We start from the raw sequence: 25,666 nt of genomic DNA on the forward strand, positions 1-25,666 counted from the left end.
TACACACCCATGGTACATGCAGTACATGGCTTAAACTAGCAAATGATGCTTTTCTGTGCACAAAATTGACACTAAGCCATACACTAACATGTGAGAACACTGACCGAGAGGAATTAACACACGACATATATCTTCTCTCAATCTCCTCAACAATACTGACATAATTACTGAACCACTCGATGTGACATGTGATGTCAGGCGTGACGTCGCGAGCTGACGTCAGCAGACATCGTGATGTCATGAAGTCGGGCAGCAGCATCGGTAACTCACGTGGCTCAGAGCCCCATGGTTTCGTCCACACCCCACGTGGCATTGGGATCCATGTGGTGTCGTGATCTATGTGGCATGCTGATCCACATGGTTTGCTGATCCACATGGCTTGCTGATCCACGTGGCTTGCTGATCCACGTGGCTTAGTGATCTACATGGCATGCCGATCCACGTAGCTTTGAGTGGCCTCGGGAACTCTTGATACACAGCTCTGGCAATTAATTGGTGTACAGGAGGAGGTGACAAGGTAGGGACCTCGGAGTCCAGGATTGCTAAAGAGTTAGACACAAAGGTGACTGTGGAAGGTGTGACTGCAGGGGAGACCGTGGGAATTGGGACCCCAGAGGTTGGGGAGGTCTCTTAGTAACTTGAGAATAAGAAATACAGGGAAGTTTCCCCTGGAGGCATAGATGAAAGACTGCCATGGTGTGAGTAAAGCCTCTGTCTCTTGGAGACAATGGATATCACGTTCATTCAAGTCAACCCGGCAAAGACGAGAATAAGATGGATGAGCTTCATGACAATTAAGGCAGGAGGGAGGTAGGCCAAAAGATGTATTTGTATTGTCATCGGCACCACAGACTGGGCATTCAGCCATGGACCTGCAATATTTTACTGGATGGCCAAACCGCCAGCAATTTCTACACTGTTGTGGTGTCGAGTTCACCTGTCAGACTTGTAAACGTTGTCCTGCAATATAAACTGAAGACGGAATCTCTCGGCAATCAAAAGTTAAGCAAGCTACATTGCAGGGGTAACGTCTGTGCTCACAGGTAGGCAGTACATACGTGTCTACTTTAAGAATTTGGAAGTCTTGGAGCTCAAGCTGTTCTAGAATGTCATCACTATATGTCTGGAAATTACGTTGAACAAGGGTATGTGGTAGAATGACAATCCCTCTGCAAGAATTCAGAGTGATGTTTTTCCAGCAGTAACTGGAATGTCATCTATGGTTGTAAGGAGAAAGATCATGAGCTAGGCTAGCATTCTGTACTGTGATGATGCCTGCACTGTTGTTGAGAGCACGAAACTGAATATTACGACCAGCATGGTGTAGGATACTATGATCAGAAAGATATTCTGAAGATACTGATTGTAGGGTGAAAAACTTCGTCCATTGTATACTATGATGCATAGCACATAAAGGAAACTATTGTCATGTATGTCTCGTGTAAATAAAACGAGAGTCAGTCGTAATAAAGTCGTCAGAAGAAGGTAGTGGTGGTTTAGATACAGGACTGGAGGTGGTCCATTTTGAGGTGGGCAAGCGATTCAAAAACCATCTCACCATATGGAGAGGCTGGAAGCATAGTCAAAGGTGTGTGGAGGTCGGAGGTGTCAAAGTGAGACCGAGCCTATGTATCTGGAGTGTGGGACAAATTGTCACCTGCAGAAGATACAGAGGCTGTAGAAAGGTCCAAAGAATGGTCCAGTAACAAGGAAGGGGCGTCAGAGGGTGCTGCTGCAGAAAGTGGCAGGTGGTGGTGGTTCATGGACTTGGGACTCCATGGTTAGGTCACACTTCTTTTAAGAAAAAAAAGAGAAAAAAGAAAATAAAGAAAAAAAGGGGGGGGGAAGCGTGGAGGGGCAGCCCAAGAGAACAACCTCGACACAGCGGTAGTGCACATGCAGCATGGAACCCGTACCATACCCTACAAGCCAGTAAACCAGCAATCCAGGATAGCAACCTCACATCTACCGAGCCGCCTTGGCAGACAAAAGGGAGGGCGGTTGGAAACCTGCTACAAAGCATACCTCCTTCGTTTACCACCACCTGGAATCTGACATGCATCCTCCAGAGACACCCGTCACCCGAAGCCTCTGCCCTCCCTGGAGACCGGAGAGAAATTGGTATCTCTAGATGATCCAGATTCCTGGCCAAACTACACTACCACCAAGGACCTCAACAGAAGGAGATGGACCCGAAACTCCTCAGGTCTAGGAACTACAAAGCCCAATGGAAAAAGCTCAAAGGCAGAAGCAGGAAAGGGAGTGGAGGGATGGGGAGAGGAGGAGGAAAGGGAAGGGGGAATTGGGGGGAATTAGGTTCGGTATGGAAAATTTTCTAGGGTGCTTACCTGTATGTACCTCAACATTATATACATACCAGTAATCTCATTGGGAGACAATCATATTGTTTACCGTAGTCACCCCGTGTACACATGTGAGAAAACTTAACCACCCCTGGTCGCACCAAGTGGTCCCCTCGACCTCACAATCTTATCCATATCTATCCGAGACCAGTATGGATTGGGTAGCACCCACAAGTACGGTGCTACTAATTAATTGTGGACTGTATAGATTATATTAGTTTAGCTGAATGAAGGGGAGGGGGGTAGGATACACCTGGATACATCCATCAAGGAAAACATTTATACATAATCCCACCACTTACCAGATGTTCTCTGGTGGTCACTTGATGTAGTTGGATCACTCATAACCTATCTAATTACAACATAACACCACTGGCCAGCATAGGTTTGTTATAACTAGAAGGGTTACTTAACTGTGGGTGATTGATACTCCTTATTTCTTCCATTCACCATCTCAGTTTCGATGTCCTGCTACACCGACACGGTTCTCATTCCGGCAGGACGAGGTATCCGTCGGTTTGTCCCGGTTAGAAGTCGTGATTCCATAAATCTCCATTATCCCCGGTACGAGAGTCACACGTTCACTCGGAGCAAGGCGCTCTATTTCACATCCCGCATTCTCTTAACTCAATGTTATTATCACTGATTACATTACCATTCACAAGACGATTTAACGTCTCATAACTATTATACAAATTAGAGGTCACTCCATTAAGATCTGAGGCCGATGAGCAAGGATTAACACACGGGTATGTCCCCTGTACACACCCTGGCCGTGCACCTGCCACCCCGTCCTACTCTTATCACACTTTTTACCACTATTACCATGGTCCCGTAAATCACGTTCCCTCACTCTCCACCAGGAACAGTTACGACACTTCTTATTATGAAATGAGGCCTATATTAATCCTTAGGCCGCCGTGAATGTCAATTTCGTGGTTCCATGCTTTCTCAGCTTCTTCACCACATTCAAAACAATCCGCGCCTCTCCCCCCCGCACATCCGCGCATGCGCAAAGGGAACTCTTGGTTCTACTCTTATTTTCAAATACATTTTTGACCCATATAGACACATTAAACACCTATTAGGCACTAGTTTCGGAAAATCAAAAAATTTTCCACATTCGGTCTGAGAAAGAAGACCAAAAGTTATAATTCCTCAGACCAATAGCCTCTTCACCGAGCCAAGGAAAATCTATTTTAATAAAAATGGGCCATGAGCTGCAGTATTGCAGTGATGTATACGGCTGTGGCAAAGGCCTCTCAGGAAAGTACACCAGCTACACAGGTTGTAGCTTGAATTGTTTTACTCCAAATCCTACTTTAGACCCTAGGATTAATGTCTTTTTAAGCAAGTCCACAGTAGCCTTGCAACAGCATAATGGTAGGGTAGGTGTTAGGACTTTAAGGGACCAATGGGGCACTTTCACTGTTATGCAAGGGCATATTACCAGTGTCGGAAGATATACATTTGGTTGGACATTTTGTTGAAAGGTACTGTGGGATACACTTTTAGGACTCCAGTTCGTAGGTTGTGAATTGAGTTTGCATAACACTTGAGGTACTTGTGTGAATTACAGAGTATTCCTTTTTAAAGTTGTGGATCTTCTTTTGGGAAATGTTTTGGGTCACCGAGAGCAAAGAATGTTTAATTTGGAGGGACCCAAGTACACAAGTTTGGTAGAAAAATACACAAGCTTCTGCACCTTCCCTTGATTCTTCTACTAGATCTGGTGACGATTTGGGCATGGTGAGTCTGTTGCCCGAGTCTAGCTTGCAGGAGCCTTGGCAGTGGTAAACAGGCCCTCTGGCACTCAGTTTGAGTGGGAATCTGGGTGACTGCACGCGAGTGACTACTCCTGTTTTGCAACAGCTGGTTGAAGCCCAGGGATGTGGCGACACCCTGAAAGCTATTCGGTAATCAGTTACGGAGGCGATGATAACCAAACTTAACGAGAGGTGTACAACTGAAAAACTGAGGCATGCTACCAAGTGAGCATGTCAGAGTCATTTGGGTGTCAGGTCAAGAAGTTCTCACAGGTCCCTATGGAAAGACGTTTGAGTATTAACTAAAAGGGGAAAGCTGGATAACCAATGTTTATAAACAAATTATTTTGCTATCAGGTTACCAGAGTCCAAACCCCTTCTAAAAAAATATGTGAAGGTTTTGAATTTTTTTTTCATTTAGGCTTTCCTAAAGAAATTCAGATGAACAACAAGTCAAATTTTACATCTAAATATTTCCAGGTAGTTTTGGGAGACTAATATTAAGGACTAAATTTACCACTGCCTATCACTCAAAGTCAAGGGAAGGGGTTAGACTGATTCCACCAGTCTCTCAGTACTATGCTGCTGGTTTGTTATACACAGTACCAAATGGATTGGGATGAATGAAAAATTCCCCCTCCTTTTAATTCCCGTGCATGGAAGCATTTTGGAATCTGAGCTGTTGTGCCTTAGACCTGATCGGTGGCCACCAAGTGGGCCATTTGCCATTTTGGGGAAACGCTGGCTGGGGTGAGGATGGTGATACTTCCCCTGGAGAGATCTGGAGAGAGTTCCGGGGGTCAACGCCCCCGCGGCCCGGTCTGTGACCAGGCCTCCTTAGGTCAGTGTCCCAGGATGCGACCCACACCAGTCGACTAACACCCAGGTACCCATTTTACTGATGGGGAACATAGACAACAGGTTGAAAGAAACACGTCCAATGTTTCTACTCTGGCTGGGAATCGAACCCAGGCCCTCACCGTGTGAAGCGAGAGCGTTAACCACCAGGCCACCAGAGCATTTTTTTTTTTTTTTTTTTTTTTAAGTTTCAGAGACTGGCACTAATGATGTGGATGGTACCAAGTGAACTTGCCCGCTAGCCAGACCAAGATAACGTCGTCTGGCCATATACTGATGCCACATACTCTGGAGGCTGGAGAAGATGTATTGACATCGGAACCAATTCCTGGGAATGCCTTGAAAACAAGGTATAGTGGACGGTACATGGTGGTGGAAAACGTCTCTGAGGTAAAATACAAAATTTCTATGCACCAACAGCATACGTCTGAGCAATCAGAATGCTGGTGTGGTTAATGTTACAGTGATAAGTGAACTTGTGGAAGACAGTGATGTGGTTGTAATGGCAGATGTGCATTTAGCAAATACTAAGATTTTACAAGACCTTGGAATATGTATGTTAGGCCTTACGGAGGTAAGGGTTGGTTCAGTCTCCGTGGAACTTTGTTATTATTTGTGATATCCTTAGCGTGAGCAGTTTGAATCCCTAGAGGTATATGATAGGGAAGTTTAGACAATTCAACCGGCCTTTTGTAGGATGAACTGGTATATAAATGGTGTATGAAGAGGCACTTTTTTTCCCTCCAAAATATTTTGACTACCCAGCAAGTCAGTGGACATCGCCTTATTTAATGGGTCCCAAACCAGATGGCACACTCAGTGCACCGACTGCCGCAAAATAAATTTACTGAATAACTAACGCTGACTGGTTTCCTCTTAGGATGTCATTGATGCAGTAGGATAAGCAAAATTTGGGACATCAGATTACCATGATCCAAAGTGTTTGTTTACCCCAATTGGCTCGTTCTGTACTTGAGATTTGTTTGGAATATGAAGTGTCAAGTTTTTTTTTTTTTTTTTTTTTTTTTTGCAAATTTACAAACTTTGTTTACTAGAGTTCTGTTGTAGAAGAATGCCAATTTACACATGTTTTATAGTTCTCGCAAGGAGATACCAGTGCTACTCGTGTCTGTGTTGTTGCAGGAAGTACAAGAACTGTTCCTAACAACTTCTCTAAGCGTAAACTGCAAAAAATTTATGCCACAGGAAATTCTTTGGCGTTTGGTGAACAGCACTTATTTGTACAAGCCTAAAGGTCTCATCCTATCACTGTACATTGTAACCACAGTCCTTTGCAAATTCTTCACCTAATGAGGAGCCACAACCAAAGCATCACTAGATGGGCTTTGTACCTCTAACTTCTTAATTTGGCAATTCGTTATTTTGAAAGAATTGAGAATGTGGTCGCTGATACAATATCCCGTACAAAAATAATGCACATAAGAGCATAAATCATTGATGTGGTTTTGCTTTGTAGTGGTATGCAGTGGGCGAGTCGACGGCGACTAGGTCCACCTAGAGGATAGAAGAGTTGAGCTAGTGATTGGGGTATCGTTTCCTTGGGGGTGTTTTCTGATGGCAGTCATGTCAGTTTTACTTGCCTAGGTAAAGTATGTTAACCTTTCCCTAGCAATTGGTTGGAATTCCTCACCTGAGTAATAATATCTGTTTCTACAGGTACATGTACAAGGTATACAGGCCAAGCTGACACTAATGATATGTTACTATATAGAAAGCCGCTTGTTATGCAGAGCATTTCGGGCTCTGTAAAGAAACACGCCCAATATTTCTACCTTCGCCGGGAATCGAACCCGGATGCTTGCCGTGTGAAGCGAGAGCTTTAGCCACCAGGCCACGGGGCGCCATAAAAATGTGGAACGTTTCCCGATTTTTAGTGTCAGCCATGCGCATGGGCCATGCTAATCTTCTCTGTATCGTTCCAACTTTTGTTTATGTACTGTCGAAGCCAGTGTTTTCTGTTGGTGCCCTATGGGCTACTGGACCAAATGTTTTAGGTGTTACAATTTAACGGGAACTTGGCCCCTCGTGGATTTAGGTCATGAATAGTGATCCTGGGTTTTTGGGTGATTTTTTCTTCTCTAAGACCCACCAATATTTTTCTTGAATCAACAATAGAAGGCTCCTACGAGTTACAGCTTAGGTGAACGCCTCAGAGACCCAGCGTGAGGGTTATCAGCGATGACTTCAGTGTTTTTCTTATAGCAGCAACTCCACCAAATAATTATTTTTTTGCGATTACCCCCCCCCCCCCCCCCTTTTTTTTTTTTTTTTTTTTTTGTTTTTTTTTTTTTTGAGTACGATACTTTTCCCTCCTATGATCTACCACTTTTCTCAGAGGTGTGTGATTATCTTTTACTATGTAATACTGTGTGTGCTTGTCAATTCTTTCGCACTTTTACTGGTAGAGAATGTTTATTATGTGAAGTCACCTATGCATTGTGTGTTTTCTTTTGCACCTTTGGTAGAGAGGATGTATTTTAACCTGGAGGGTTAGCCACCCAGGATAACCCAATAAAGTCAGTGCGTCATCCAGGACTGTCATTTCTTTTGGGTTCCTTCAATTTTGTTCCCCCAGGATGCTTCGCACAAGTCTACTACCACCCAGGTGCCTACTTACTGCTATGTGAACAGGGACAGCAGGTATTGAGGCGAAAATGTTGTCAACCGAGCCACAGGACACAGGCAGCGGTAAAGTTTGTTTGGGAAAAGGTGTCAACTGCTCCTATGGTAATGAATGGCGTTTATTTTAGGGTACAAGGGGCCATAAAGTGAGCTTGCCCTGTTATTGACATTGTGTAGGGTATGGTAGGGTAGGGTAGGATAATGGTGTTTGCATGCAGGCGTGGGTGCCTAAGGCCAAGTCAGGACAACACGAGAGATTTTCTCTAACATACGCGCTATTAGTTTACTGGTTTTGTCTCACCCATTATTACCTATCAGCAACAGGCTGACGTACTTTAGACATCCGTTAAGGTTATGTTGGTGTATAAAGGTTTGAATTTCTTGGTGTTACTATGCACTCGGTATCTGCTGGCATGGGAAATCTGGAAAAACAGATGGGACGTGCAACTATGACCACCCTAGGAAATGCCATGCCCATATGACAACAGGAAAATGCAAACTCCCTTCCTGTAAGCTTTTTCACCCTGAACTGTGTACCTCTTCAGTACAGGAAAGACTGTGCTATAACTTAAATTGCCAGGCATACCATCTAAAGGGGACAAAAAGATACAAAACATCCAGGCCATGGGAAAACCTGGGTAGCCACAGCCACTCAAGAGGGAGAGGTTTTTTAGTGCCAGGAAGGAAAAAAAACTGGCAGGAAATGGCAGAAATCGTACACCAAATCCAGTCATTCCTGGAGTGGAACCACAGTCGATGGCCTCCACTCCAAACCAACAGATACAGATACTAATGCCGGAAAAAAAATCCCCCCCCAGTACCAACAATACAACCAGTCCGATAACATTCTTCTTTGCAAATATACAGGGTCTAAAGCCAGCAACAAACAACAAAATACCTTTCATCCGTGGACTGCTTGCAGAGGCAAAGGCAATGTTCGCGGCTTTCACTGAGACCCACATAAAGGATCACTTGGACAACGAAATATGGATCCCAGGTTACAACCTATACAGATGTGACAGAGTGAACAGGCAAAAGGGGGGGGTTGGCCTGTACATTGCAGAGTCACTTGTTTGCACAGAACTGCTAAATGCCTCAAATGATGTAGTGGAAGTTTTAGCAGTAAAGGTCGAGAACCAAAACCTAGTCATTGTGATAGTCTACAAGCCTCCGGATGCAACATCCCAGCAATTCCAGGAACAGCTGTTAAAAATTGACCACTGTCTGGAAAACCTTCCAGCTCCTGCACCCAACATCTTGCTCCTGGGGGATTTCAACTTAAGGCACCTAAAATGGAGGAATATAGCAAATAATATTGTTGCAGTAATAACACCAGGAGGCAGCTCTGATGAAAACTCACACTCCCGCGAGCTTTTAAATCTCTGCACAAAATTCAATTTAAACCAGCAAATAATAGAGCCTACTAGACTGGAGAATACACTAGACCTCATCTTCACTAACAATGATGATCTGATAAGAAATATCACCATATCAAAAACAATATACTCAGATCACAACATAATTGAGGTTCAGTCATGTATGCGCGGAGCCCCAGACCGACATAATGAGATTAGTCACGAGGGAGCATTCACCAAATTCAACTTCAATAACAAAAACATAAAGTGGGACCAAGTAAACCAAGTCCTAACCGATATAAGCTGGGAAGATATACTAAGCAACACAGACCCCAACTTATGCCTAGAACAGATTAACTCGGTAGCACTATGTATGCACAAGGCTTATTCCTCTAAGAAAAAGGAGGAGTAGATGTAAAACAGAAAGAGACAGGCGCTCCCTTTACAGGCGACGGAAAAGAATAACAGAGCGGCTAAAAGAGGTCAATATATCTGAAATGCGTAGGGAGACACTGGTCAGAGAAATAGCAAGCATCGAACTTAAGCTAAAAGAATCCTTTAGGAGTCAGGAATCGCGGGAAGAACTAAAAGCCATAAATGAAATCGAAAGAAACCCAAAGTATTTCTTCTCCTATGCCAAATCAAAATCGAGAACAACGTCCAGTATTGGGCCCCTACTTAAACAAGATGGGTCCTACACAGATGACAACAAGGAAATGAGTGAGCTACTCAAGTCCCAATATGACTCAGTTTTTAGCAAGCCGCTAACCAGACTGAGAGTCGAAGATCAAAATGAATTTTTTATGAGAGAGCCACAAAATTTGATTAACACAAGCCTATCCGATGTTATCCTGACGCCAAATGACTTCGAACAGGCGATAAATGACATGCCCATGCACTCTGCCCCAGGGCCAGACTCATGGAACTCTGTGTTCATCAAGAACTGCAAGAAGCCCCTATCACGAGCCTTTTCCATCCTATGGAGAGGGAGCATGGACACGGGGGTCGTCCCACAGTTACTAAAAACAACAGACATAGCCCCACTCCACAAAGGGGGCAGTAAAGCAACAGCAAAGAACTACAGACCAATAGCACTAACATCCCATATCATAAAAATCTTTGAAAGGGTCCTAAGAAGCAAGATCACCACGCATCTAGAAACCCATCAGTTACACAACCCAGGGCAACATGGGTTTAGAACAGGTCGCTCCTGTCTGTCTCAACTATTGGACCACTACGACAAGGTCCTAAATGCACTAGAAGACAAAAAGAATGCAGATGTAATATATACAGACTTTGCAAAAGCCTTCGACAAGTGTGACCATGGCGTAATAGCGCACAAAATGCGTGCTTAAGGAATAACAGGAAAAGTCGGTCGATGGATCTATAATTTCCTCACTAACAGAACACAGAGTAGTCGTCAACAGAGTAAAGTCCGAGGCAGCTACGGTGAAAAGCTCTGTTCCACAAGGCACAGTACTCGCTCCCATCTTGTTCCTCATCCTTATATCCGACATAGACAAGGATGTCAGCCACAGCACCGTGTCTTCCTTTGCAGATAACACCCGAATCTGCATGACAGTGTCTTCCATTGCAGACACTGCAAAGCTCCAGGCAGACATCAACCAAATCTTTCAGTGGGCTGCAGAAAACAATATGAAGTTCAACGATGAGAAATTTCAATTACTCAGATATGGTAAACATGAGGAAATTAAATCTTCATCAGAGTACAAAACAAATTCTGGCCACAAAATAGAGCGAAACACCAACGTCAAAGACCTGGGAGTGATCATGTCGGAGGATCTCACCTTCAAGGACCATAACACTGTATCAATCGCATCTGCTAGAAAAATGACAGGATGGATAATGAGAACCTTCAAAACTAGGGAGGCCAAGCCCATGATGACACTCTTCAGGTCACTTGTTCTATCTAGGCTGGAATATTGCTGCACACTAACAGCACCTTTCAAGGCAGGTGAAATTGCCGACCTAGAAAATGTACAGAGAACTTTCACGGTGCGCATAACGGAGATAAAACACCTCAATTATTGGGAGCGCTTGAGGTTCCTAAACCTGTATTCCCTGGAACGCAGGAGGGAGAGATACATGATTATATACACCTGGAAAATCCTAGAGGGACTAGTACCGAACTTGCACACGAAAATCACCCACTACGAAAGCAAAAGACTTGGCAGACGATGCACCATCCCCCCAATGAAAAGCAGGGGTGTCACTAGCACGTTAAGAGACCATACAATAAGTGTCAGGGGCCCGAGACTGTTCAACTGCCTCCCAGCACACATAAGGGGGATTACCAACAGACCCCTGGCAGTCTTCAAGCTGGCACTGGACAAGCACCTAAAGTCAGTTCCGGATCAGCCGGGCTGTGGCTCGTATGTTGGTTTGCGTGCAGCCAGCAGCAACAGCCTGGTTGATCAGGCTCTGATCCACCAGGAGGCCTGGTCTCAGACCGGGCCGCGGGGGCGTTGACCCCCGGAACTCTCTCCAGGTAACTCCAGGTATTGGGGAAGAATACAATAGTGGTGATGGCTGTATATACAGTTTGTTGAAATGTGTTTATTTTCTTATAATGTTTAATTTAATCTTTGTTGGTGATCAAACAACTTTTTTAAACCCTGTATTAGCCGCCTGTTTAGCGGTTTATTGTATTAAGTTTACGAGGACATCTGGTCATTGGATTTTTTTTTTTTTTTTTTTTTTTTTTTTTTTGAAATTGTTTACACTCAAGAGATCAAACAATTTCGTAATGCCACCTCATTCAACTTTAAATGAAACTACTACAATAAGGAATATTGATATTCACATTGACTATTAAACGCACTCATTCCTAATACCAAATACAAATCAAAGAAAGTACGAGTAAGGCTATATAGGTGAATGCTAAGGTTTTTTTTTATATACACTGTATATAATACAATTACAAAGTCAAGGCAAGAAGTAACTTTTCACCGATATCACTCTTTGCAACATTTGCCTTCACATGAACAGAGCAATACACTTAAGGATGGTCTCGTTGCATTTGCAAAGACCAATCCACCCGTTTTGGGTATTTGCGAAGTATCGGTTCACAGCATACGCCTTGAACTCGGTTAATGATAGTCAATTTGGCTTCTGTGATCCGTTACTTTAGTTCAGTCTCCAGTCAGCTGGACTTTATAGCATTGGTTCTTTTTGGTGAACTTGCCCCCAGACACGAACTCTCCATGGTAAGCTGCTCTTAGTCCAGGTATTTTGAGCACTGCTTGTGAAGAAATTCTTCCAAAGCTGGAGATCGATTGTCTTTCGACAATCCACACGCTCTCCCCATCACGAGAACATATTTTTCCAGCACGCCAAAACCATTGTTTCTGATACTTGGCGAGGTACCTGCCAAAACCAGTATGGCACATACACCTGGAAATATAACGCAGATACTCCATTCTATCTCTTCTCCTTTTCCGCAAAGAATGCGTTCCTATCACTCTCACTGAAGGCAGGAAACACTTTTTACTGGCCAAAGAAACTGCAATAACATGTGCTGGAAAGTATCTGTGGTGCCTCCCAACTTCAAATGAGATGCAAGCCATTTCGCTGGGATGTGTGCAGTCTGGACAGAATTAGCATCACTATCTGTCATGTTCTTACAATAATTTTCTCATATTTCCTATGTGCTGAATCTAACACATGCAGTACCAAGCGTGTCTGAGAGCACTGCTCAATTCCACTGTTATCTTCAAGCAAGTGCCAGCAAATGAAAGAGCTCGGCATTCTCCTCACTGACTTTTTAATTAAAGAACAGTAGGATTAGGTTTTGCCATGGCTACTGGTGATATTTGTGTTCTCTGTAAATGCCTGAATAATTTTAATCTTGGAAATTCTCAGAAATCACTAAAATGGCACGTACTGCTTATTTTCCATTGATGTGCTGTATTAATGATATGCTTGTGCCATAAAATGAATTCTTTTTTGTCTTGGAACTCTGATTATGGTCGATATTTTTTACTACAGCCACTGAGGACTGTCTTGCAAGCCTAGGATACCTCTCCTCCATTATCATACATGGCACAAACTTTGCTGGCTATGTCAGCGGAAATTCCAAGGGCTCCTAAGTGATGCACAACCTCATGTTGTAGAGTAGAAATAGTTTTCTTTGCACAAGATATAGAATGATGCTGAGCAGACTGATCTTTAATACTGGGCTCGGTATCATACTAATGTTGCGAGATCGATGCAAGGTGATAGTCGGTAATAAATCTTAAAATTATCGCAGGCATTCGATGCAAGACATTTCGTCGAAAGATTCTGGATACTTCTGCTAAAGTTAGTGCATCAGAATCATAGGCTTCATTGTATACTTGTTGTAGAGCTACTCCAAAATCTTGGCTATATGCAAATCGAACATTTCTGCCTTCGGTGTAATATTTGATGTCAAGAATTTTAGCAGGTATCCGATTCTTCAGATTAACAGTATAAAGTGGCACTTCATTCTCACTAAGCTAAGATAGTTTGGATAGGTAATGGTTCTTTAAGTCTCCCATTTTGATGACAGGCCTGGCTTCCATCGAGTCCTTAAAGGGATCAATGTACGAAGCCAATTCAGCAAAGAATATACCATGCAACAAGGCTTTGTGGTAAACTTTATGCACGCTCCTTGAGAGTTGTTGCGTGACTGAACAGTTATGCTAAATATTTAGCATGGTGCTGGGCACCAAAACACCCGTCATGTCCCCAGCAGCTAATTTTGCAAACAGTTGTGTCACGAAGTTCTGTTACACACTTCCTGACCTTGAAATCAGCAAACAAAAGTGGGTCCAGCAATCTAAATACAGATGTATATTCTTTGCTTTGTTCTTGTTTTTGGTGATCAGAACTAGATTTCGGTTTAATTGGACTTGCCTCCTGTGGTTAGTCAGTCCATCATATTGCATGCTTTTTGATCCTTGTCATTACATATTTTACTTTACAAATCTTGTGCCATGTTGCATAATATTCAGATAATTTATCTTCCAGTTTCAAAGTGATGTATATTTACACATAATGGCATGGCACCGAGCTCTTTATATTTTATCAAGTTGTCGGCGAAGTATTGGTAAACTGACAAATCCTTGCTCGTATTTTAAATTGTCTTGCGAATATTTCAAATAAGAATGTATCCCAAAATTTATATATATATACACACAATGTTGTGTTCTACAGCTTTATACATCTGAAATTATATTTTTTGGTCGTGATTGCAATTTTACACTGAACAGTAAAAAAGATATAGGCTCTTGAAGAAATTGGCAGTAATTTTCCAAATATTGCCGTGGTAGCCACAAAGGGCTGATGCTGACGCGGATCTACATCCAGAACTAATTAGTTGCGTCCATTTCACCTATTTGCCAAGTTTCATGCTTGTAACCGAAAAAGTAAGATTTTTACCAAATTCTTCCTCAACTCCCACACAACCTCACCCAGGATACATCGACGCTACTAAAGAACTTTCAAACTAAGAATATGAAGATGCTCTTCATTTATTAAATAATTCTTACTTGCCTTCCATTCTTCAGAGTAAGTATGTTATCCACATATATCTGACAACCAAATAAATATCAGTGACTATCACCAGACATCAACGACCATCACCAGGCATCAACGACCATCACCAGGCATCAACGACCATCACCAGACATCAACGACCATCACCAGACATCAACGACCATCACCAGACATCAACGACCATCACCAGGCATCAACGACCATCACCAGACATCAACGACCATCAGAAACCGCTGAGTCACTAGACATCACTGACAATCAGATATTACAATCAGAAAACATCTAACATGTCTGACATCTGTCAGGGATGATTTATAATTGTGCTTAATTTTTGTGGATTTATAAGATTTAATGAAACTTTTTCAACTTTCAAGATATAAGCCATCAGTTCCTTATGGTTGTTTTAATGATGGATGGAGGCGAAAATGAGAAAGATCCAGGAGATTGCTGTGGAAAGCAACTCTCTCTCCGTGCTGCCAGACAAGTGTTCATGGACTACTGGGAATGACACTACGAGCTACACTAGGAAATGCAAGAACATTGTTCTGGTTTATGAAGAGGACACAGATGTGCGTGTGTACCCACCTATTTATGGTTGCAGGGGTCGATCCATAGCTCCTGGTCCCGCCTCTTCACTGATTGCTACTAGGTCCTCTCTCTCCCTGCTCCATGAGCTTTATCAAACCTCGTCTTAAAACTATGTATGGTTCCCTCCTCCACTACGTCACTTTCTAGGCTATTCCACTGCCTGACAACATACCTTTGACTCAGATGAGTTTCCAACTTCCAATTGCGACCCCTTATTTCTGTGTCCCATCTCCGGAACATCCTGTCTTTGTCCACCTTGTCTATTCTGTGCAGTATTTCATATGTAGTTATGTCTCCTCTGACCCTCCTGTACTCCAGTGTCGTAATGCCAATTTCCCTTAACCTTTCTACGTAGGAAAATCCCCATAGCTCTGGGACTAGTCTTGTTACAAACGTGCTTGACCAGGTGTGGATTCCAAACTGGTGCTGCATACTCCAGTATGGGCCTGACGTATATGGTGTACAGTCTTGAACGATTCCTTACTGAGGTATCGGAACGCTATCCTTAGGTTTGCCAGACACTCGTATGCTGCAGCAGTTATCTGATTGATGTGCGCTTCAGGAGATATGCTCGGTATTATACTCACCCCAAGATCTTTTTCCTTGAGTGAGGTTTGCAGTCTTTGGCAACCTAGACTATATTCTGACTGCCGTCTTCTTTGCCCTTCCCCGATCTTCATGACTTTTCATTTGGCAGGGTTAAATTCAAGGAGCCAGTTGCTAGACCAGGCTTGTAGCCTGTCCAGATCTCTTTGTAGTACTGCCTGGTCCTCGACCGATTTGATTCTCCTCATTAACTTATCATCATCTGCAAACAAGGACACTTCTGATTCTATCCCTTCCGTTATGTCATTCACATATACCAAAAACAGAACAGGTCCTAGGACTGACCCCTGTGGAACCCCGCTTGTCACAAGCGCGCACTGACACCTCGTCACGTACCATGACTTTTTGTTGCCTCCCTGCTAGATATTCTCTGATCCACTACAGTGCCTTTCCTGTTATGCGTGCCTGATCCTCTAGCATTTGCATTAACCTCTTGTGAGGAACTGTGTCGAAGGCCTTCTTGCAGTCCAAGAAAATGCAGTCTATCCACCCCTCTGTCTCTTGCTGTACTTCTGTCACCTCGTCATAAAACTCCAGCAGGCTTGTGACACAGGATTTTCTTTCCCTGAAACAGTGCTGGTTGTTGATTATACGCTTGTTTCTTCCCCGGTGCTCCACCACTCTCCTCCTGATGATCTTCTCCACGACTTTGCATACTATACACATTAGTGACACGAGTCTGTGGTTTAATGCCTCGTGTCTGTCTCCTTTTTTAAAAATTGGGACTACATTTGCCATCTTCCATACCTCAAGTAGTTGCCCAATTTCAATGGATGTGTTGAAGATCTTTGTTAGTGTCATGCACAGCACCTCTGCTCCCTCTCTAAGGACCCATGGAGAGATGTTGTCTGGTCTCACCACCTTTGAGGTATCAAGTTCAAATAGCAACTTCACCACCTCCTCGGGTATGTGTACCTCATCCAGTACTTTTTGGTGTACCCTTCCCTCTCCCTGTTCTGAATTCCTGGAGTTCTACCTGTTTCCACTGTAAATAATTCTTTAAATCTCATGTTGCGCTCCTCGCATACCTCTTTGTCGTTTCTTGTGAACTCCCCACCACCCTTCCTCAGCCTGATTACCTGGTCCTTGACTGTTTTCATACCAATGTGGCTATACAACAGCTTCGGGTCAGACTTCACTTTCGATTCTATGCCATTTTCTTATCGTCGCTGAGCCTCCCTTCTTATCTGTGCATATTCATTTCTGGCTCTTCGGCTGATCTTTTTATTTTCCTAGGTCCTTTGTCTTCTCTACCTTTTCCATTCTCCAGTGCACCTAGTTTTTGCCTCCCTACACCTTTGAGCGAACTAAGGACTCGTTCTGGTCTTCCCATTATTTCTGTTTCCCTTGGAAACAAACCTCTCCTCTGCCTCCTTGCATTTTGTCACAGTCACAGTGTACTCACCTAATTGTGGTTGCAGGGGCCGAGACTCAGCTCCTGGCCTCCGCCAACGCTCGCTCACATACACATATACCATATTATGAATGGTAATGGGATCAATCCTAATTATCTGCCTCAGTGCAGATATAGTAAATTCTGGCAAGCATAGAAGTCATAATTTTAACAGCAATGTAAGGTCAGCAATAATCATTATTAGGAAAAAGAGAGGGTGCCCTGAAATGTGGAATTTTGCCCAGAGTCTGAAATGAATGGTTGTTCAGGGCAACAGGGGCCACATCAATGACAGAAATGACTTGTATGTCAAGGATTAGGTTCATTTATGTAGGGCTGAGTTGAAGGCATTAGCTCCCTCACTGGTAGGAGCTGTTAGGATTTTAAACTAGAAATAGACGTACGAGTTATGAGAAAATGATGAAATAATTACAGCAAAATTGAGCAATGTGAATTATCTAAGTTGCAATATTGTGGGGTTTGGAGATCCAGTTATTGGCAGAATGAAGTAAAATTATTGGTTAATATAGAAAATTTGATAGTATTAAGTGAAAATGGAAGCAGCAGAAATAGTAGAAAAGTAGACAGAAGAAACTGAAGAGGGAGATTTCTCACCAGTATGACAAATAGTGGTAGTGATAAAAAAAATTTGATGAGCCGAGATTAACTATGTGTGTGCGGGTAACTTAAAATATTTGCTAAACTTGAGACATGCTTTAATTTGAAGAGAGTTGAGACCTGCCTGCCAAATGCCACTGTTTCACCTTGATAGAAATAACGAGAACAGACTTTCATAATTTCTTTTAGGCATGATATATTCTTCTCTGAACTTGGATAGAAACCAAGGAAGACCAATTTGGGAGGAAATTCGTAAGACTTAGCTATTCTAGGAGATTATAACTTTAGTCATATTGGCTGGCATTCCTTGACAGGGAAAAGCTAGAGCCAAACGATGTTCGTGAGGTAATACTTTTTTTTTTTTGCTTTTTAACAGTTTGTTACAGAACCAATGAGGGGAATTTATGTACTTTATTAGCTTATGGTAAACAAGGAAACCCTTGTTTGCCAGAACCTAATAAACCAGAGATTACTTAGGAACTTGGGACAAGTGACATCAAATCTCTTACATTTAACAGTGAATGGAAGTATAGAGTAAAGAAGTCAATAAGGATCGCAGAATTTTGTTTAGCAGATTAAGATGGGCTTATAGAACATCTATCATGTGTGGACTGCGGTAATAAAGAGAACTATAATCTAATATAAATGATCCAAAATGAATGAGCAGAAGGCTCAAATATCTTTTAGGGGAGAAGGAAAAATCATAAGCGTATCAAAAGTGGCGATAGTCATCATGAACCAACACATGTGCAGTAAAATTAGGTAATATAAATGGTTAAGAAAAGCTCTAACGAGACTAAAATTAAAATTATATAAAACAAAAGTTAAGAGAAAAATTAGGTCCACCTGAAAGTAACTGAACAGGTTACTGACAACGATAAAAGTGTGCTCTGTTTTTAAGTTATGTATTATCGATCTTTACTCAAGAAGACGAACAATATCCCGGTAATTAAACGTTATGGTGGGCGTGAGGAAAATAAGTTATGTAATGGTAATCCAACAGGTTAACTGATTAAAGGAAAACAAGTGCTCGGACCCCAATGAACTTTATTCAGGAGCTCTTAAAGAGGCGAAAATGAAACTAGGTGAACCAATAACCTTTCAAATACATCTCTTCAAACATGTGTAGTGTCCAAGGTGTGAAAAATGGCTAACGTAATTCCTGCTCTTATAGCAGGGGATCAGTCATTACCATCAAATTACTGCCCAAAAAAACCTGACCTCAATTATAGCCAATTTGATTCATGATACTCAACATGGATTCACAAGAAGCTGTTTTGCCGGACTAATTTACTGACTTTTGAGGTAATAAGGCTTTTGATAGAGTACCACACGACATAAAATAAAAATGGAGGAACATTTCAGCAAGCCTACTGGCCCATACTCTGCAGGTCCTTTTCATCGTCTGTCATCCTAACAATTTTTTCCAGCCACTTCTCAAGGCTACCCAAGAAATAAGATTTTATAACCCTACTAATTTATGTTGTGCAGATCTCATTTAAATCTAGCCCCTCTTACTCATGCGAGTATCTAAGTTCTCCAAGTTTTTGCCTCAATGAGCATATTAGGCACTGTTCCAATCATCGAGTACTCTGTTTCCACACGAATACTTTATTATGTGCTTTCTAAATCTAAACTTATCTAATTAGAATCCACTATTTCGAGTTTTTTCTTGGAGGGATATCTTAATTTTTTATATCACCTATATTTATGCCCATCTTCCATTTATACACTTCAGTCAAGTCTCTCTTCACTATGCCTTAAAAGAAATTGCAAGTTAATTATTGTTATAATCTAAGAAAGTGCTAAACTGACAAGGGACATACAGTGCTGTGGGATAGAAAAAAGTGCTGGGTACAGCTAGGTACAGAGGGGATCAGAGATGAGAGGAGAAAAAGGGTGGAAGTGACACTAAGGGCTATGTGTCAAAGTTCGTATAGAAAAGCAGTTGTTGACAAAAAGTCAAAAAGTGATTGCAAGTCAGACAGGGCCATCTGAAAGAAGGGATGATTAGGTAAGAGTGTTAGGGTGGCAGCGTCGTTGAAGGTAAATCCTGCGGGCTCGCTGGTAAACCGGGCAATCTACAAGAAAGTGAAGAACCAAAATAGGGACCCAACAAACCTCACAGAGGAATAGGGTGTCGTTCCATGAGGTACCCGTGGGTAAGGCGAGTACAGCCAATGTGGAGACAGGAGAGCACAGTCTCCCGAGTCGGCAACGGTGGTAAGATGGCCACAAACTTAAAAGCGGCTTAAGAGAGTGCAATTTGTTATGGTGCAAGTCCGACTGCCGTTGTTGCCAATGTCCGCGAAGATGGGCAGAGATGACTGGAAAATAATCTCTGAACAGAATACCTCTATAGGAAACCGAAAGATCATGCACCGCTGACTGCACAGCAGCATCCACTTGTTCACTGCCTTGCACATTAATATGTCCAGGGACCCAACAGAAACGACATCGTTGTTTTTGCTAGCCACACGGCGTAACCATAGCTGAATATGAAGGAGTAATGGGTGAGGGGAATCAAATTGTTTAATGGCTTGTAAAGCACTGAGGGAATGTGAAATGATCAGAAACGTCGAAGGAGACGTATATGTAATACGGAGAAGCACTATGAGGATGGCATAGAACTCGGCTGTAAAAATACTAGCCGATTCTAACAAACGATCTTGCACAACATCGTCAGGGAACACCGTTGTGAACCCAACACCATCAGAAGATTTATAACCATCTTTATAAACATCAACAGCATGAGCATGTGACCGGAAGTGATCAAGAAAAAGAGCTAGAAGCAGGACACCACCAAGGCACGCATGTCTGAGAATGCCTGCCTGAGGTTTGAGGAATAGAACATGATGCTGCAGCCAAAACTAGGTCGAAAACTGGTGTACCAGCTCATCAATAGAGGACGAAGGAGGGTCCACACGAAAGGTGGTAAGGTGAGAATACAAGTCCCAATTCGCTCGTCCAAACTGCCAACGGGGCGAGGAGCAGTTATATCAATGCCAGAGAGAGTGCAAGAGTCAAGAGGATGAGAGGATGAGAAATAATAAGTCTCTCCAAGTGATCACCGAGTCACAGTGGGACCCTCCCAAAAGATGGTAGTGTGCATTAAAATCACCTAACAAGATGGGTGGCGGTAGAAAAGCGATCAAGAACGCAATATCTGAGATACAGAATACATGGGAAGGGGAGAGATATAGAGAGCAAACTGTATACCATCTGTGCAAATAAGTATGGGCTGCAGTATAATGCAGCAGAGAATGAACAAAGATCTGTTATGGTATACCAACATGCACAAGAAGCACACTCATTAAATGATTTATCAGGAAAGGGATCAGAAGAATGCAACAGAAAATAGCCCAATACAGGACAAATAATAGCTGAACGAAATTTGGGGTCTTCTAACCCAACACATACTGAGGAAAACTGGGAGAGCAACACCTGGAGCTCTCCCCGATTACCCGAGGCCACGAATATTCCATTGTAAATAAGTCATTATTCACAAAGACATGTATGTCAACAATAAGAAGCAATAAAAATCTATGGGCTATTAGGGTCAGTGATGTCAATGTGTGGAGGCAACGGAAAACGTTTAAGCAAGGAGGAATCGTAATGCTGTGATGGAAAAGATTGCTGCGAGGGTTGTGAAAGATAAGAAGGGGTAGGAGGAATGCCAGTGTCCATCGAGGGAGTCCTCTCTGCAATATAGTCGGAGATAGCGTCAAGTGTCTCGGCCGATAAAGAAGACGCCAATACCATGACTTCAGACGCGTGAGGTAGAGAAAGTAGAGACTGGGAGACTATGGAGGGAACCAAAGAGGTCTGAGAGGGGGGAGGAGCAGGAACCTGGAAAGATGTGCTGGCGGGAACAGAAGAGTCCTATGGTGGAACAGGAGAGGAAGGAGGTTAGAAGGTAACTGGGGAAGAAGTCTGGGGGGGAAACAAGAGAAGACGGGACCACATGAGGGGGGAAATGAACCTCCACCTCCCTGTGAGTTAGAAAGAGGCACTGAGGCCTAAAGAGAAAACTGTTGGGGAGTTGTAAGTACTGGAGGAATGTGAAAAGACTTGGGCTTATGAGACAGGTTCACCTTCGCAGGTGATGGGCACGAAAAAGATGCAGGCTTGTGAGACCTTGCAGATTGAGAAACTAGCAGACGAGAAAAAGTAAAAGTAGGCGTAGGTATGGAGGTGGGGTTTTCAGAGGGTAAAACCCAAAAAGAATTAGAGATGGGGGTGACCCCAGAAGACACTGTCCCTTTGTTTGTAGGCAAGGGGACCACCAATTTTGGAGGTCTCCTAGCTACTCGTGAATAAGGGATATGAGGAAGATTCCCCTGAAGGCAGAGCTGAGAGACAGCCATAGCATAAGGCCTTCGCTCTCGTGAAGACGACGAATTTCTTGTTCATTACGATAGACAGGAAAAGAAAGGAAGTTCAATGAAACTGAAACAAATGGGGGGAAGACTGCAAGATGTATCGGTATGATCTCTGGCACTGCAGACTGTCACTCCACCGTTGATCTGCAGTATTTAGTGGGGTGTCCAAAGCACCAGCAATTTTGACAGGCTATAAGCAGCTAGGTGGAGAGGGACCAAAATTGAGGGAAGGAAAGGGTTGAAAGGGATGCTAAGGGCTATGTATCAAAGTTCGTACAGTAAAACAGTTGCTGACAAAGAGTCAAAAAGTGATTGTAAGTCAAAGGCAGGGCCGTCTGCAAGAAGGGAACATAAGGTAAGAGTGGTAGGGCGATGGCGTCGTTGGAGGCAAATCCTGCGAGCTCACTGGTCAACTGGGCAATTGACAAGAAGGTGAAGAACTAAAATAGGGACCTGACAAACCTCAGAGAGGAATAGGGTGCCGTTCCTTGAGGTACCCATGGGTAACGCGGGTATGGCCAATGCGGAGCCAGGAGAGAAATTCTCCCGAGTACAGCAATGGTGGAAAAAAGAGGGCCACAAACCTAAAAGTGGTTTAATAGAGTGCAATTTGTTATGGTGCATGCCAGACCACCGTTGTTGCCAACTGTCGCGAAGACAAACAGATGACTGAAAAATAATCCCTGAACGGAATACATCTATAAGAAACTGGAAGCTTGAGTACCGTTGACCATGCAGCAGCATCCGCTTGTTCATTGCCCTACACATCAATATGTCCAGGGACCTAACAGAAAACTATGTCATTGTTCTTGTTGGCCACACGGTGCAACCATAGTTGAACACTAAGGACTAATGGATGAGTGGAATCAAATTGTTTAATGGCTTGTAAAGCACCGAGAGAATCAAATGATCACAAATGTCGAAGGAGACACGTATGTAATATGGAGAAGCACAATGAGGATGGCATACAACTCGGCAGTAAAAATACTAGCCAAGTCTAACAAATGACATCATCAGGGAATACCACTGTGAACTCAATTCCAACAGAAGATTTAGAACCATCTATATAAAGAGCAACGGCATGAGCATGCGACCGGAAGTGATCAAGAAAAAGAGCAAGAAGCAGTTGGATGAAGGAGAGCTTTGGCGTATGGCAGTAGGACAGAATAGACACGAACTGTCAGAACCTCGCAAGGGAGAAGGGAAAAGGCAGAAGCTAAATGAACATACAAGAGAGGCAACTGGAGAGGAGACTAGAGTGAGTGAAGATGAAGAAAAAACGGTCGTAGTAAGCAGGGGCATTGAACAAATAATGGGCTTTTACTAATGTCTGAGATGAACCTATACATAGACGGAACACGAAGGTCATGAGAGCAGACAAAGTAACGAAGGCAATGAGCATCGCGACGATCAGCTAAGGGGTTGAACGAAAGGTACCAAGGCATAAACGTAGACCTTGATGATGAAGGATCTAACAGAGTGGTAGGAGAAGCTGCAGAATAGACTTGGTCTCAATAATCCAGCTTGGACAAGACTAGGGTGGAATACAAACGGAGGCGAGTCCGGTGATGTGACACCCCATGAACGATGTGCAAGAATTTTCAGGAGATTCAGCCGACCATGGCAGGTAACTTTCAAAGAGGAAATGTGAGGTGATCGATGAGAAGGCCAAGAAACTTGACCGTATCACATTAAGGAATACGCGAGCCGTGTAAATACAATGGAATATTTGGGACAAGATGACGTCTAGTGAAGGTAATGAAATGGGTTTTTGTACAAGAAAATTTAAATCCATCAGAAGTAGCCCAATATGAAACCCAGTCAATCTCATCTGAAGGGAGGCCACTACCAGGGGGCAGTCAGCACCTGCATAAGCTATAGCGAAATTTTCCACATAAAGAAGAGCAAACCTAGACACAAAAAATATCCATCAGATAAACAGTAAGGAAAGCTGGCAGATTACAGCAGAGGCCTAAAGAGTGGGCTTGGGCTAAAATGTTATACCTCCAAGTCGTGTCATAGGCCTTCTTAAGATCAAAAATGACTGCTAGAACAGTGTGTGTGTTAGAAAAGGCATTTTGCACATATGCATTTAAGTAGAGCAGGGGGCCCTTGCGAAAGCCATATTGGTGAGGAGAAATACTATTGTGAGACTCCAAATACCATATCAGACTTCTAATCACCAATCGTTCCATTACTTTGCAGACTACACTGGTCAGAGCAATGTGACGACAGTGAGAGGTACCTAGCCCCAAGGTGCCTGGTTTGCTAAACGGTAGTACAATTCCAGATTTCCACTATCAAGGGAGAACACATCGCATCCAAATAAGATTAAAAAGACAAAAAAGGACTATAAGGGCTGTAGAATGCAGATGTAGCATACTGATATGAATATCATCAGGTCCAGCTGCCGATGACTGACAGGCAGAAAGCATGGACTAATTCTAGGAGAGTCCAAGTTACGTTATACAGCTCCATTTCATTAGAGGAGAAATTCAATAGCAATTGCTCCTTAGTATACTTCGACACAAGAAAGGAGGGACAAAAGTGAAGCCCTTCGGAGACATGGACAAGATGGTTCCCGAGTTCCATGGCAACTTCAAGAGGTTCCGCAACACTAACACCAGCAACCCACAAAACGGGAGATGTGTACTTGCCACACAACTTCCGGACCTTCTTCCAAACCGCACTCATAGGGGAAGACGAGATAATGTAATGGTAGACACACAGTCTTGCCAACAAGTGCGTTTAGCATCGTGTATGACGCGGTGAGCAACTGCCCTTGCCAGCTTAAAATCCAAAAGACGATTTGAGGTCCAATTATATCGATAACAGACCCATGCAGCACGTTTCAAACGGGCATACGCAGGAGACCAAGGCACACATGTCGAAAACGAGTGCACTAGTTCATCAATAGAGGTCCAAAGAGGGTCCTCACAAAAAGCGGTAAGATGAGACTAAGTCCCAATTCGCTCATGCAACGAGGACTACGAGGTGGTCAGGAATACGTAGAAGAAAGAATAGGAAAGTGATGACTGTCGTGTAAATCCAGGAGAACAAACCAAATGTAATCAAGTGCAATTGAGGAGGAACAGATAGATCAATACAAGAGACACTGAGTATTTAAAACAAAGAGAATGAGAAGCAAGAAGAGAGTCTCCAACTGATCCCCACGAGAGTCACAGTGGGACCCTCCCCACAGATGGTGAGCGTTACAATCACCTAACAAAATGGGCGGCTATACTCTCATACATTCCCCTCTTTGCCTCCAAGGACAAAGTTCTTTGTCTCCACAGACTCCTAAGTGCACCACTCACTCTTTTTCCCTCATCAATTCTATGATTCACCTCATCTTTCAAACTTGACACGTCCACTCCCAAATATCTGAATACGTTCACCTCCTCCATACTCTCTCCCTCCAATCTGATATTCAATCTTTCATCACCTAATCTTTTTGTTATCCTCATAACCTTACTCTTTCCTGTACACAATACACCCTACCAAATTCATCGCAACTTCTCTTCAGAATCTCCCAAGAGCACAGTGTCATCAGCTG

The 25,666-nt window shown here is 43.1% G+C and overlaps 1 protein-coding gene and 1 non-coding gene across 2 annotated transcripts in view; both read right to left on the bottom strand.

Annotated features, from left to right (window-relative positions):
- LOC128685469 (uncharacterized) overlaps positions 1-25,666 on the bottom strand; it is a 257,978-nt gene that overhangs the window by 165,533 nt on the left and 66,779 nt on the right. The gene's annotated exons all lie outside the window — the stretch shown is intronic.
- Positions 6,854-6,958, bottom strand: LOC128690991 (U6 spliceosomal RNA). Its single transcript, XR_008407389.1, has one exon. It is a non-coding gene; the product is annotated as a U6 spliceosomal RNA (small nuclear RNA).

The sequence above is a fragment of the Cherax quadricarinatus genome, chromosome 1 (genome assembly GCF_038502225.1).
Source record: "Cherax quadricarinatus isolate ZL_2023a chromosome 1, ASM3850222v1, whole genome shotgun sequence".
NCBI lineage: Eukaryota > Metazoa > Arthropoda > Malacostraca > Decapoda > Parastacidae > Cherax > Cherax quadricarinatus.